Consider the following 13,417-nt stretch of genomic DNA (forward strand, 5'->3'; position numbering starts at 1 on the left):
GTTTAAACTCAATCTTTCCTTATCATCCAACACCATCAACAGTTTCCAGTACTCCTGTAAGATCTTTTTCAGTGGGGGAGAGAGTCCAGGTGAGGTTGTTCATAAATAACCATAACGTATGGCAGTTTGGCAAAGTCGTGAAAAAGTATGGTACACGTCATTATTTGATTTTACTAGACTCAGGTCGGCAATTAAAGAGACACATAAACCAATTAAGATCAACATTAATTCCAGAGAAAAAAAAGTGTGTGACTTTTGGGCCAACCCAGTCTTTTGACATACCTAGACCATCTAAGATCTCCTCACCTACTCAGCCTAGTATTCCAGAACTTCCAACAAATTCCAAACAGGACGTTGTGACAAAACCAAAAAGAAAGAGACAATTACCTACACGCTTTAGGGACTTCGTAATGTCATAAGCATATTTCAAATCTGTTTTAAGTATTTTCAATTAAGTGTATTTTTCAATTATATATTTAACATATTCAATTTTTAAGTAGCTAATGTTTTCAATTAACATCTTTCTTAAGCAAAACATATATATCTTCAAATTTATAAATTGATTTAAATCAATCTGAGTATGAAGTTTTTATAGAAATCTGACTTTCTTTGCCTTACAAGTAAATGAAATTCAAAAATACTATATCGCGATGCAAAACTGACGATGCATCACGATATATAATATCTAATATCGCCCAGTCTCAGTTAGCATAAAATTAAACTTTTAAATGTTTGAAATTAAAAACGACAAAACTTATTACTAAGGGAAAAAAAAACAGAATCAGAAAATCAGAATAAATTTATCAGGAAAAAAAAATCAGATAAATTAAAATAAATAAAAACAATGAGAAAATTCGTGTTTTTTTTTTTATCTTACTTCAATACATAATACATAAGTCTATTTAAATACAAATTTTAATATTAAAAAATTTTAATGTTCATAGAATTAAATTTTTAAAAAAATATTCTATTTAATTAATAAAATAAATGCAAGTTAAATATTTAAGTTTAAAGAAAGTTTGTAAGATAAAAAAATATTAAAATGAAAACAAAACCCTTTCAGCTCAAAATAAGATTAGTAGGGAATATACTCCTACTTTCAAATATTAATTTTAAATAAATTATAAGAGGCAGGAGATGAGAGAAAAAAGAAAGAAAACATTTATTTCAAGGAACTAATTTTCCTTAATAATAAACTATTTAGATACTATTTCAAATATTGTGATAATTTTATATACTTAAACATCTGATTGCTTTTTCAGGCCATTAAATGAAAATTTAATGATTTTGTTTAAAGACTGCTCCACAATCTTGAACATGCCCAATTCATTCTGGAAAACAGTCTTTTTACAGAAGCTATTGTTGTGGGCTGTATTAATTTTGGGCAGATAACTTAATCAGTTTTGGAAATTTGTCCCAGTTGGTGTTCTTTTCCTTATTTTAAACCCTGTGAATACGAATAGCGATGTTTGAACACGAATTGTTATGAGTGATTTTGAAATTGCTTGAATGAAAAACGCAATATTTGGTTTTTAAATCGCGTGAATACGAATCGAGATCGATTTTTAAATTGCGCGAAGAAGACTCACAATGTATGATTTTTAAAAAGCGTGAATATGAATCGAAATATGTGGTTTTTAAATCACGTGAATACGAATCGCGGTGTATGATTTTTGAATTCCGAGAAGAGTAACAGCGTATGATTTTTGAATTCCGAGAAGAGTAACAGCGAATGATTTTTTAAGCGCCAGAAAATGAATAGCGATATGTGATTTTAAATCTCATGAATACGAATCGCAATGGATGATTTTTAAATCTCGTTAATGTCAAGCGTGATTATTAAATTGCGGGAAGAATCAAAATGTATGATTTTAAAGCGCGTAAATACGACGTTGTTGTTGTTGATTTACGTCGCATTAGAGCTGCAGAATGGGCTATTGGCGACGGTCTGGGAAGCATCCCTGAGGATGATCCGAAGACATGCCATCGCAATTTTGATCCTCTGCAGAGGGGATGACCTCTGCTTCGGTAGCCTGATGACATGCGAAGTCAATCACTTTGCTTAAGACAGTTTAACGAGGACCGATACAGCACACTCTCGGTCCATTTGCATGCTGATCAAAGAGGTTACTCACCCGCACACTGACCCCAGCCAGTGATGCTTGACTTCGGTAATCTGATGAGAACCGTGTCTTAACGATCAGTCCACTGCGGGACCGCGTAAATACGAATCGCGATATATGATTTTTGAATCATTATGTGACTACAAATAACTTTATTTGCTACAAAATCGGCAAGAATAAACCACGTCATAATTGGTTAGTGAAATGAGTGATTCGTAATAATATCGGGCAAAAAGTATCGAAATTTTAAGAACCTCGTGGAAATGTCATTTAAATTTGCGATAAAGTTTGCGCAAAAATGGCGCGTCGAAAACGAGCTTATTTAAATATCCCATTACAAACTTTCAAGACGTAAAATGTATTTTTAAAAAAAAATCGCGATTTCAGGAACTGCGTGAAAATGGGTAGCAATAACTACCGAAAAGTCATTGCATTAATTTATGATAAAATCGGCACACATGGACCGCTTCGAAAGGGATAACTAAAATTCGTGCATAGTAATAATGCCCGTATTAAAAATATATTTTCAAAACTATGCGTGAAACAGTAGCGTTATCCATTGAAAAAAAGCTCTTCATTGATTGAGATAAAGTGTGTCAAAAACTTAAACGAGTAATTTCAAATTCTTTTTTTATTTTTCAAAAAAATAAGACTTTTTTTCTTTTTGGTTAGGTTACTGCCGAGGGGGGGGGCGCATTGAGAATTGGCGGGCCAGAGGTTCTGCACCCCTACATTTATGAAACTTAATTCCTTAGTTGCGTGTTTTCGCCGCTAATTATTTTACCAACTGTTTAATTATATTTTACGTTTTTCAAAATATTATTCTCGACACAACAGACTAGATTATGGTTTGGTTGGTGTCGTATCCTCTATTAAATCATATTTCATGGTGTGCTTGAATAGTTTTTATTATTTCTTTGGCATTAAAAGAATACAAATCCTCTTCCGTGGGGTAGTTTAAGAGGTGNCGTATCCTCTATTGAATCATATTTCATGGTGTGCTTGAATAGTTTTTATTATTTCTATGGCATTAAATGAATACAAATCCTCTTCTGTGGGATAGTTTAAGAGGCCTACAGCGACTGCAGGGCAGTTAAAAGCATGATATGGTGTCAGTTCCACATTAAGACAGTTGCTACAGTTTTGTTATTTTCTATTCTTATCTGTAGTAATTTTCATGTTTTTATGATGTTTTGTTCTTAGTCTGATGAGAGCAGTGGCTGTCTTCCTATCGATGTCAAGATTAGTTATTTGATCGTGGGCTTTGATTTTTAAAGGGGTGAATAGTCTTGACTTTGCAAAAGCATTTCCATCTGCCGACGTGGTTGGGATTGAATTTTGATTTAGATCTCTGGCATTTTTAGCCAAGGAATCAGCTATTTCATTGAACTCTAGGTTCACATGGGCGGGAATCCACTGCAAGAAACAATTTTTCCGGAGACGCTGAAGTTGTCCAAGTTGTTCTATGATATTCAGGACAAGGCTTGAGGTACCTTTGCTGAGGGCCTGTGAGACTAGATTATAATTTCAATAATATACTGATCAATTGTTTTAGTAGTTTAATTTAGGTTTTTGTTTAAATTAAAGTTCGTTTTTAGATTATTTTATTTTATAACAGTCGTTGAACAGCCGACCCAATTTTTGGGTTTGCGACTACTAATGTGCAACTCCGCAGTCTTCTAATTTTGCATTTGCGAACTAACCTGCATTTGCGTTACATGGGGTAGAAAACCATGAAACTTCCCTCGATTAGTCCGACGGCAAAGGGACTCTTCAGCACTGTGCTCGGTGCATGCAAATTTCGAGATTTTACTCTCGCTCTTGGACTCTCCGCCTTCCCTACAACACCGAGCTTCTTTTATAAAAAGTTAACAACTATTGCTTTTTTATTATTACTACTAGCCGCCTCAGGCGGCCAGCTGTCCGCCACGCTATGTTTCTTGGGCCTTAGCACTGCTAGTAGAGACATGATCCTCTTCCAATCTTCTTTGACGCTTCTCAGGTGTTTCTCAGACCTAGCACTGCTAATTGAGACACNTTTTCAGAAAAAAATTAAGCAACTTTACTTTATTCCTCAGTTGAGCCGAAGACAGGGTCATTTCAGAAGACAGGGAACTCCTGGATCAAGTATCGGGCGAAATTTTGCCTTCGTGGATGACTTTTTGGTGAAACTAACCAGCATTTCCATTACATGGAGAGGTAAGCCACGGTTTCTTCAACAAAAAATTCTAGTCACGTTTTTAATAAAAGAAAGCTTAGAATTATTTCCAGTTAGTTGAAATTGAAACCTAATTAAGAAGTTGAAAATATTCTGCTGCTTTAAAATTACTCGATGCAAAATAGCTGACTATTTACTAAGCATAACTATTTCTTTCGAAAAAATGAATATAAATTATTGATTATATTCTTCATTATTTCCTATTTGAAAAATAAAAAGTAAATGCAAATGTAAGCAACGAAAAAAAAGATAATAGTAATAAAAAAAATACAATAGGTTATTTTGTTTTTTAAATCTTAAAAAAAACTAGTGAGCTACAATTTTATTCCGACGTTCAAACTTACTCTCACCTGATAACTTTAAGAAAGCTGCCTTTTAAAAAAGATAATTATGAAAAAAATTGTTAAAAGAAGCTTTTAATATTATTTCTCAACTTAGCACAATCCATGAAGTAGGTATTGTTATAGCAGGAAAATGCCTGGTAGGTCTTATTTTGTTTAACGGCAAATACAAAAAATAGAAAATTGTAGGAAAAAAAATCCAAGACCGTGCTAATCCTCGTCTCAAAAATTCCTTCTTTTTCTAACTTTAGGTTTTTCTTAATACTCAAATAAGGTATATTAATACATTTTTGGATTTTAAATTATTTTATAGCTGTCATTATCATGTTCAGAAAATTGTTTTAATGTAGGTTTTTTTCAAAAATTTTAATTAGAAATTGTTTCTATTTTGCAGTAAAGGAGTCAATAAGGTTAATTTTTCATTAATGTTCAATTGAACAACGATTTTATTATCCCAAGAATTGGAATAAGTTTTGACAAATTAATTTATTGCTTGAAACAAATCGAAGCAATTTAATTTATTAAAATTATTAGAAATCAAACTTATTTCTTTATTTTGTTAAGACGGCAGGAAAAATGGGGGTAAGCAGTGAAAACCATCATTACTGTTCATTCATTCATTTAATCATATAACTTGAGTAATTTTAAGTAAAAAAATAATAATAAGTGTATAATATAAACTCTATCGAAATATTCCCTTTAGTATAACTTAATATGTATCTAGAACAGTTTTTGGATTGATTGATAAAAAATATGTTTTCAAAATTTTCTTTTTTAAGTTGATTGAAATAATTGACTTGTAACTATTTAACTCTGATTGAAGGGAAGAGTTATTACATTGTCTTATTCGACTTTTGAAATTTCAATTGTGGACGGTAACTTCCCAAAAAATGGTTTTTTTTCGAGCAGCAGTAGGAAGTAATAATAAATAAATAAATACAATTAAAAAAAAAGTAAATTGCACTATTTTATTTTTTTAGAAAGTTGCGATGAATTATAAGTCAAAACGATTATGGTACGTAAAACTTATTTTAATATCGCGTAAACTTATTTCAATTTAATATACTTTGTTACTAAAAGAATAATGCCAACACTCTGAAGTGCACGAATGAAGAATTTCAGTTAACTTAAAAAAAAAAAAAAANAAGATGTTAATAAAAGTCGACATGTTTTGAGCGAGCAAAAATTCACGTTTAGCCAGTTCTGTGTTGGGCAGTGCTTGAAGCAAATGTTTAGCTCGCTCAAATATAGGCACCCATTTTCAAGACTCGCCAGACGTGAATGAGGAAAACAAAAGTGATTTTAAACAAAAAAATGTTTAGTTGCCAATGGAAAATAAAACTGAAAAACAAAGTGAGAAGCATGTGGGGGATTTTTATTATCGACTATGTCAACCTTCATCTATCAAAAGGTACCTCATGATAGAATCAAGTTAACATGTCTTATATACTAGTGAATTGGTATTTAATATTTATAGTGGTAGTTACGCCACAAGTTAACATGTCTTATATACTATTGATTTGGTATTTAATATTTGTAGTGGTAATTGTTCATCGAATTCTATCACAGATAAAATTCTGGAAGGGGAGTAATGTGGCGTAACTACCACTACAAATATTAAATACCAAATCAATAGTATATAAGACATGTTAACTCGATCCTATCTTGAGGTACCTTTTGATAGATGAAGGTTGACATAGTCGATAATTAATTCCCCCACGCCACAAGCACCATTTTAGCCGAGAGAGAAACAGAGAACACCAGTGCAACTTTTGCTCCACTGTTTTGAAATGTAAAATAAAGGAATGCAGTAGATAAGTCAGTTATCAAAAATGCGATAAATCACTTATTGCCGCCCATACTTTCAATATTAGTGATACATTGAATTTAGATAATGCCAAATTTCTAACCACCCTTGTCACATCAGCTCATTTTGACACTCAGGAATCTTATTTTATTCATGCGAATGCTAATTCTCTTGTAGTAGTTTTTGACCATTTCTCCACAGGACGTCGAAATGCATTTTGCCCTGATATACCACTCTTGGCTACTGCGGTTTTTTCTAGCGGTTTTTTTTATGATCTTTATTCAATTTTTTGTTGTCTATGTCACTCTCGGGTACTGTTCATTTCCTAGTTTTTTCTTTCTTTTTCATATTTCGCTGGCAATTTTACGTTTTCTGTTTAAAATCACTTTGAATTTTTTCATTCACGTATGACAATTCTTTAGAATGGGCTTCTATTTCTGATTGCTTAAAACATGTCCACTTTTATTACCATTTTCATATTTATAATGAAGTTTTAACCATTAGTATACTACATTCGAATCTTAATCGTTATTTTGGTAAGAATCTTATGCTAACTAAGACTAACATCTGCATATTATTATTTTAACAAATGCTCTCCTTAAAACATTACGAAAACCTTTGCATCTATATTGAAATTAAGAAGTTATCTTAATATTAAGCTATCTCTTACGTTATCTTCTACTTTAAATTAAAATTTTAAAATTGTGTATTCAGATATTTGGAATTACTGAAATTGATAATTGATTGTTGTGGTGAATATAAACATAATGAAATACATTTATCACTATACAATTTCTTAAAGACTTTACGAACTCAAATTTAAAAGGAGAATATCATATCGGATTGTATGCATGTAAGAATCATAATAAAATGAACGAAGCGAAGAAATTATAGTAACAATATTCGACAATAAATTCAGCTGATCGTAATTAAAGAACATGTTGAGGAACATTTTATGGAAAGTTTACGAAAATTCGTTTTAAAATGTATAGAAACATTGGAATGCTATCTACAAATAGTCTTTACCGAAAAAAAAAGACACGCATATCACATATTTAGCATAATAAAACGATTTTTAAAAGAAATGAATTATACAATATTCTTAAACATTCATATTTCAATGCTTTTAAAAATGACATGTATAATTAACTAATATTTTCAACAATAGAAAAAAGAAATATCGTGAATTGTATATATAAAACCTTATGAATATGCATTATAATCTCTTCCAGATGCTCTACATTTTTACGGAATCTTTTTAATGATTTGCTTTACAACTCTGTAAATAATATAAATAATTAATGCAAATTTGGTACGAGTGAAAAATTTTAAAAAGTTAAAAACAACATAAAAAATACAAATAGTGGCATATAAAAAGTTCAGGTGTTCAAATACTAAAATCTTTATATAAAATTATAAAAAATTTATTTATCTATTCAAATTTTTTTAAAAGAAAATTAATCTTTGCATTTTGGACAGAAATCTGCCCATAAAATGTCTGTTGTCTAGAAATTTCGAGATATTTTTGTATTAACTACTAAAAAAAGTGTTCTCGATCACAGCGAACACAATACGATAAATGATAAGGTTACATTTTTTTTTATTTTCTCAACTTCCTTGCATAGCAACCGACGAATACTAAGTATTTCTATCTTCTCTATCAGACAGTTAGTTTATGGTTATTAAATTACTCCTCTTAAGTGCTTTGCCTTATTTTAAGACTGCACGAAAAATAGCGTCCTAGCCCCCTAATTTTTTTGAAATTTATTGTACACTTCCATTTTGTTGGTCACGAATCAAAATATGAAGAAATATAGATATGTTTATTCAGAGAAAATACGTTTTTGTGTCTGATTTTGTAAATTAATTAATAGATAGAACTAGAGCCGCAATGGTTCAGAGGATAGAGCGTTCGCCTTTTAATGAGGTGAACCTTGATCAAATCCCAGCGATGTCTGGTCAATACGAATCCGCATCTGCCTTGCACCGACCATAGTGCTGACATGAAATATCCTCATTGGTAGACGGATCATGGGTTAGAATTCCTTTGCCGTCAGGCTAACCGCGAGAGGTTCCCGTGGTCCTCCTCCCCATGTAACGCAAATGCGGGTTAGTTCCATCAAAAAATCCTCGTCCCGCAGTGGACTGATCGTTAAGACACGGTTCCCAGCAGATCACCGATGTCAAGCATCACTGGCTGCGGTCAGTGTGCGGATGGGTGACCACTTGGATCAATCTGCGTAGGGACCGAGGGTGTGCGGTATTGGTCAACTATTCTATTTAGGAAGGAAATTTCTTTTCTCTTTTCTTATCTGTTTCAATAAGTTCTAAAAGTAAATAAACAAATTATAATATTATTTACAATTGTAAGGTGTCAATTTAAAATTTTAAAAGAGTTGAAGTAAGTTTGCTATACCAAAATATTTCTTAAAAACAGTTCTTATTACAAAACTCACGTATTGAAAGAAAAAAAATTGAAAGTGTGTGTGTGGTTTGCATAGAAAATACGTTTTTCGGACCCTTCGTTTTTAAAAAGAATTTGTCCTTTTTTGTAATCAAATATGTATGTTAAAACAATATGTAACATGTTAAACATGTAATGTGCTAGGTAAAAAAAAATGCAAATATGTTAAGGGTGTTCTTAAGGTCCTTTATGTCAACTATGTTATTGAATCAAATATACGTTATGTACTTTTTTAGTCAAATATCTTAATATATTTAATAAATAATCAAATATGCTATACAATAGACATTTTGTTGAACCTTTGAGACCCAAAATGTCATGAAATGTATCAGAACAAAATTTAGCGAGACTGACAAAAGCAAGAAAAATTTTAAAATAATGAATTATGCACCACAATGTTAGTTTTATTTTGATTGAGTTTAGAACAGAAGGAGGCTGGCTTTTGTTTGAAAAGGTTCAAATTGGATGTAGAGGTTTTTTTTGCACCATCCTCCCTCATTTTCAATTGCATTAAATTAATTCTCAACTCTTTAATTAATTCGTTGATGATTCTACTGGTTTATACCTGACAACTGGTCTCTGATAACGTGGGTATCAGACACTCAAATAAAAACGGAGAAAGTAGTTAGGAAATATGTCGTTTCTGTTGAAAGAACGTAGAAGATATTTATTGGTATAGGCGAAATATTGAAATTTAAATGTACAAGGAATGAAGAAGAAATTAGGTTACTCATAAAAAAGAATAAAAAGAGAACGACGGCAGTTAGATGTAGAAATGGAGCTTAAGAATTTAGAACCGAAAAAATGAATATGCCTGCAACGGAATTAGTAATAAGTACGCCAAAGTTTGAGTTTGAAAGCACTCGAAGAACGTTTGGAAAACCTATGAGCGATATTTGAAAGCGTGATTTTGGAGGTATACTTCTGAGTCATGGGAGACCAAAATCTTAATTCAGTGAAAGGATAAGATTGTATGTTTTTTCATTCGTCATTAGGATTTTTTGTTGCAGGCAATTAATCAAAATAATGTATTTTAGAAATATGATGAGTAGATAACAGTTAATTATAGTTCAGTTAATTTATAGTTCATAGTCAATTTATAGTTCATTTCAGTTAATTTATAGTCTCTACATCTTGGTTTTTAGGCTGTAAATAATATAAACATGAATTTTAATTATTTGGTTATGTTTGGCCTAAAGTTGAGAAAACCATATCTAGTAACTATTTATATTTAAGGCCAAGCGATATCTAATGAGATAATCTAATCTAATGATATCTAATAATCTAATGAGATAATCCAATCTAATGATATCAGGGCTGGGATAGCCTGGTTGGTAAGGCACTAGGCCCATATCCAAGAGAGCGTGGGTTAGATCCCCGTCGGCCGAAGACTTCCTGTGTAGTAAATGGTGACTGATGCACGTTAAATCTGTGGAGTCACAAAATCCTCCATGTTCCCATAACAAATCATACCTCTGGGGGTATTGATCCATCAGTTTCCTTGTCTTCTGGATTTAGTTCAAAATTACAAGGCTACGGAGGGGAACGTTAGTAGTCGTAAGCGCAAAATTGGTTCGACTGTTCAACGGCGGTTATAAAATAAAATAAAATCTAATGATATCTAATAATGTAATGAGTTATCTAATAGTATATATCTAAATGAGATGTTTAATTTATTTCGTTCTATCGGGGGAAAATTTTGCTGTGCAAAGGAAATTATCTGGAACTTGCCGGAGGTCTGTATAAGCAGAATCGCTAATTTGTTTAAAAATTTTATTTGGTGTAATTGGAAAAAGAGACAAATAAAGAAAGATATTAATTTATTAAACCACACTAATTTCACTCAAAAAACATGTTAAAATCTCTTCAAAAATTTTTTGTATCAAAATAAATTTTACATGCTATTTCTTTGATATTGCGTTACCCATTATTTAATTATTATTCCTGCTTTTGTCATATATATATAAATAAATATATATAGATTAACAATAACTTTGAATCGGAATGTTTAAATTAATTAGAATTAAAGATATAAAAACGCTGTCTGACAGCTATTTAAAGAAAAGAAAAAACGAAAGTTAGAAAGTTGAGTCATTGCTTTTTCATTCATGTGTCTTTCAGAGCATAAATTAAGAAGTTTTAGAACTTAATAAATATGTATAAAAACTATTTCTAATTAATAGTATCTATGTATAGTAAAAAATATTACTTCAGATTATTATTTATTCATTTTTTTAAAAAATTTTCCCTGAAAAAACTTTGTCGAAAAATAATTTTACAAGTTTTATAAATAATTTGCCAAATTTTATTCGGCCGAAAATTTGGCGAAATATTTGACCAATCCACAAAAAGGCAGAGAACCGAATAATGCCTGAATATTCGTTACATCCCTGAAAAAACCATATCTTCAATTTATTTTCAATTACACATTTACTTTACCCATATTTATCCCATTTTGTATTATGATATTATGTATTGTAGATAAGAGTAATAAAATTTTTTCATTTAAAAAAATTCTTTTTGCAGAAATTTGCATCCTTGGAGGAGAGCTCTAAGTTTAACAAGATCTGTTGAGGTAAAGTCTTTTGATTTGTATTAGTTTTATAATTAAATTTAATGAGTGTAAAAGCCCTTTTTTTTTGTATTTGGAATACTATTTCTAATATTGGTCTCAACTCTCCCTACTTTAAACGGAGGCCCCTTATTTTCTGTGATCACTCCAAAGTTTCTTAAAACTTACGTCCTTTACCTAACAGCAATTTTTTATAAAAAAGGGACTATTTATTCATTTTGGTAATTTTTTTTTTAATTTACAGAATATCATTACCTTTGGTCATATTAAAACTATTTGTCCTTTTTATATTTTAAGATTTAAGCTTTTCTTCCCCTAATTTTTAAATTTGTTTTAGGTTACGATAGTACTAGTTTTTTCTTAATCTAATATTTCTTAATGTTAATTTAATTCTCCCTTTTACTGTTTAATTTTTTATGTATAAATTTCTTTTCTAAATTGCAGAATTTGATTTATATTATTTAGTGAATGTCCCGTATACCTTCATTTTTGTATGTTATGCTTTAACAACATTGTTTGATATGTTAACGTTTTTTTTTTTTTTGCATGTTTAAGTTTCTTCTTACATTACTTAAATATAAACTTTAAATAAGTACATTTCCCATGAGTTTATAATAGTATTAGTTTCTCTCAGGGTTTGTTGATTTAAATCATGATTTAAATAAAATTACTTTTTTTTAAAAATCATTGATTTAAATCAACTAATTTTTCTTGATATATATTGATTATAAAAGTTAATAAACAGTGTTTTAAATTATTGACACTTTTATTATTTTCTTTTCTTAGTTTCAAAATTTATTTTAAATAAATTTTTGCATTAATTAATTTTAGTTAACGGAATTACTTCCTTTCTTGGTGTGTGTTAAATTCCAACACATTTGAAATTACATTTTTAAAAATCTTTTGATTCTTGAGATTGAAAGTACAGATTAAAGTAAACATTTAATGCTGTCTTAATATAGACTTGCACAGCTGTAGAAAGTAATTATTAAACATGAATTTTTTCAAAAAATAATGTAAATATTGTTAATTGAAATTCTACCCTTTGAAAGAAAAAGCGTGGAATTAAAATCTACATTGTATTTTATTGGTGGAAAGTGTATATTTCTGAAGCTTGAGGTTACATAAAAAAGAAAATACCTAATTTGCCAAAAATAGAAAGAAAAAAAAGGCCAATGAATTCAGATATTTATTTCCTGATATAGTGTCATTCTTCCCTTTCAAACTCTTTCAAAGTCTATTCGAAGCTGTAGGGTTATTAACTGGTATTTTTTCCCCCCATAATATGCTTACAGTACCTTTGACTTCAGATTCTCTATAAAGAAAGTTTGTGAAAAAAAATTCCTATGAGTACATAGATTTTTAAAAAGAAAATATTTTTAGCTTAACTTATCTATTTTGATATAGAATTAAAAGTGAATATTTTAATATAAAAATATATAGATTAAATATTTATTTTTTGATGAATGACTACATTTATAAACACAATCTGTTACATTTATTTTGTCATTTTAAAAATCAAGCGGGAAAAAAAGAAATTTTAAATTAAAATTATGGTTTGCTAATTGAAACTTTGTTTTAATAGTTAAAGTAAGTGGTCTGTCCAAGTGAAATTTACAGGTACCTACACAAATTTAACTTTAGGAAATACGGTAGAATAATTTCACAAAATACTTTATTCTTAAAATTTTATTTTTGTGTCTCGTAAGAAACGATAAATCCAAATTTTAAACATATTTGTGTTGATTTTTTAATATAATTTTTAATTTTCAAAAATTATGTCTAAATTTTCACAAAATAGTTATCTTTTAGAAAAACCTAGACAGACCCATAAAGTATTCTTTAAATTCTCTATTTGAACTATTCTTTAAATTTCAATCATGCATTTGTTT

At 30.0% G+C, this 13,417-nt stretch overlaps 1 long non-coding RNA gene across 1 annotated transcript in view; it reads left to right on the forward strand.

Annotated features, from left to right (window-relative positions):
* LOC107449080 (uncharacterized) overlaps positions 1-11,530 on the forward strand; it is a 22,528-nt gene extending 10,998 nt beyond the window's left edge. Inside the window, exons 5-6 of the long non-coding RNA XR_011636924.1 lie at positions 4,169-4,322; positions 11,480-11,530. This is a non-coding gene — a long non-coding RNA (uncharacterized lncRNA). The remainder of the gene's footprint in view (positions 1-4,168; positions 4,323-11,479) is intronic.
* Positions 11,531-13,417: the final 1,887 nt, after the last annotated feature.

Source organism: Parasteatoda tepidariorum, chromosome 6 (assembly GCF_043381705.1).
Source record: "Parasteatoda tepidariorum isolate YZ-2023 chromosome 6, CAS_Ptep_4.0, whole genome shotgun sequence".
Taxonomy (NCBI): Eukaryota; Metazoa; Arthropoda; class Arachnida; order Araneae; family Theridiidae; genus Parasteatoda; species Parasteatoda tepidariorum.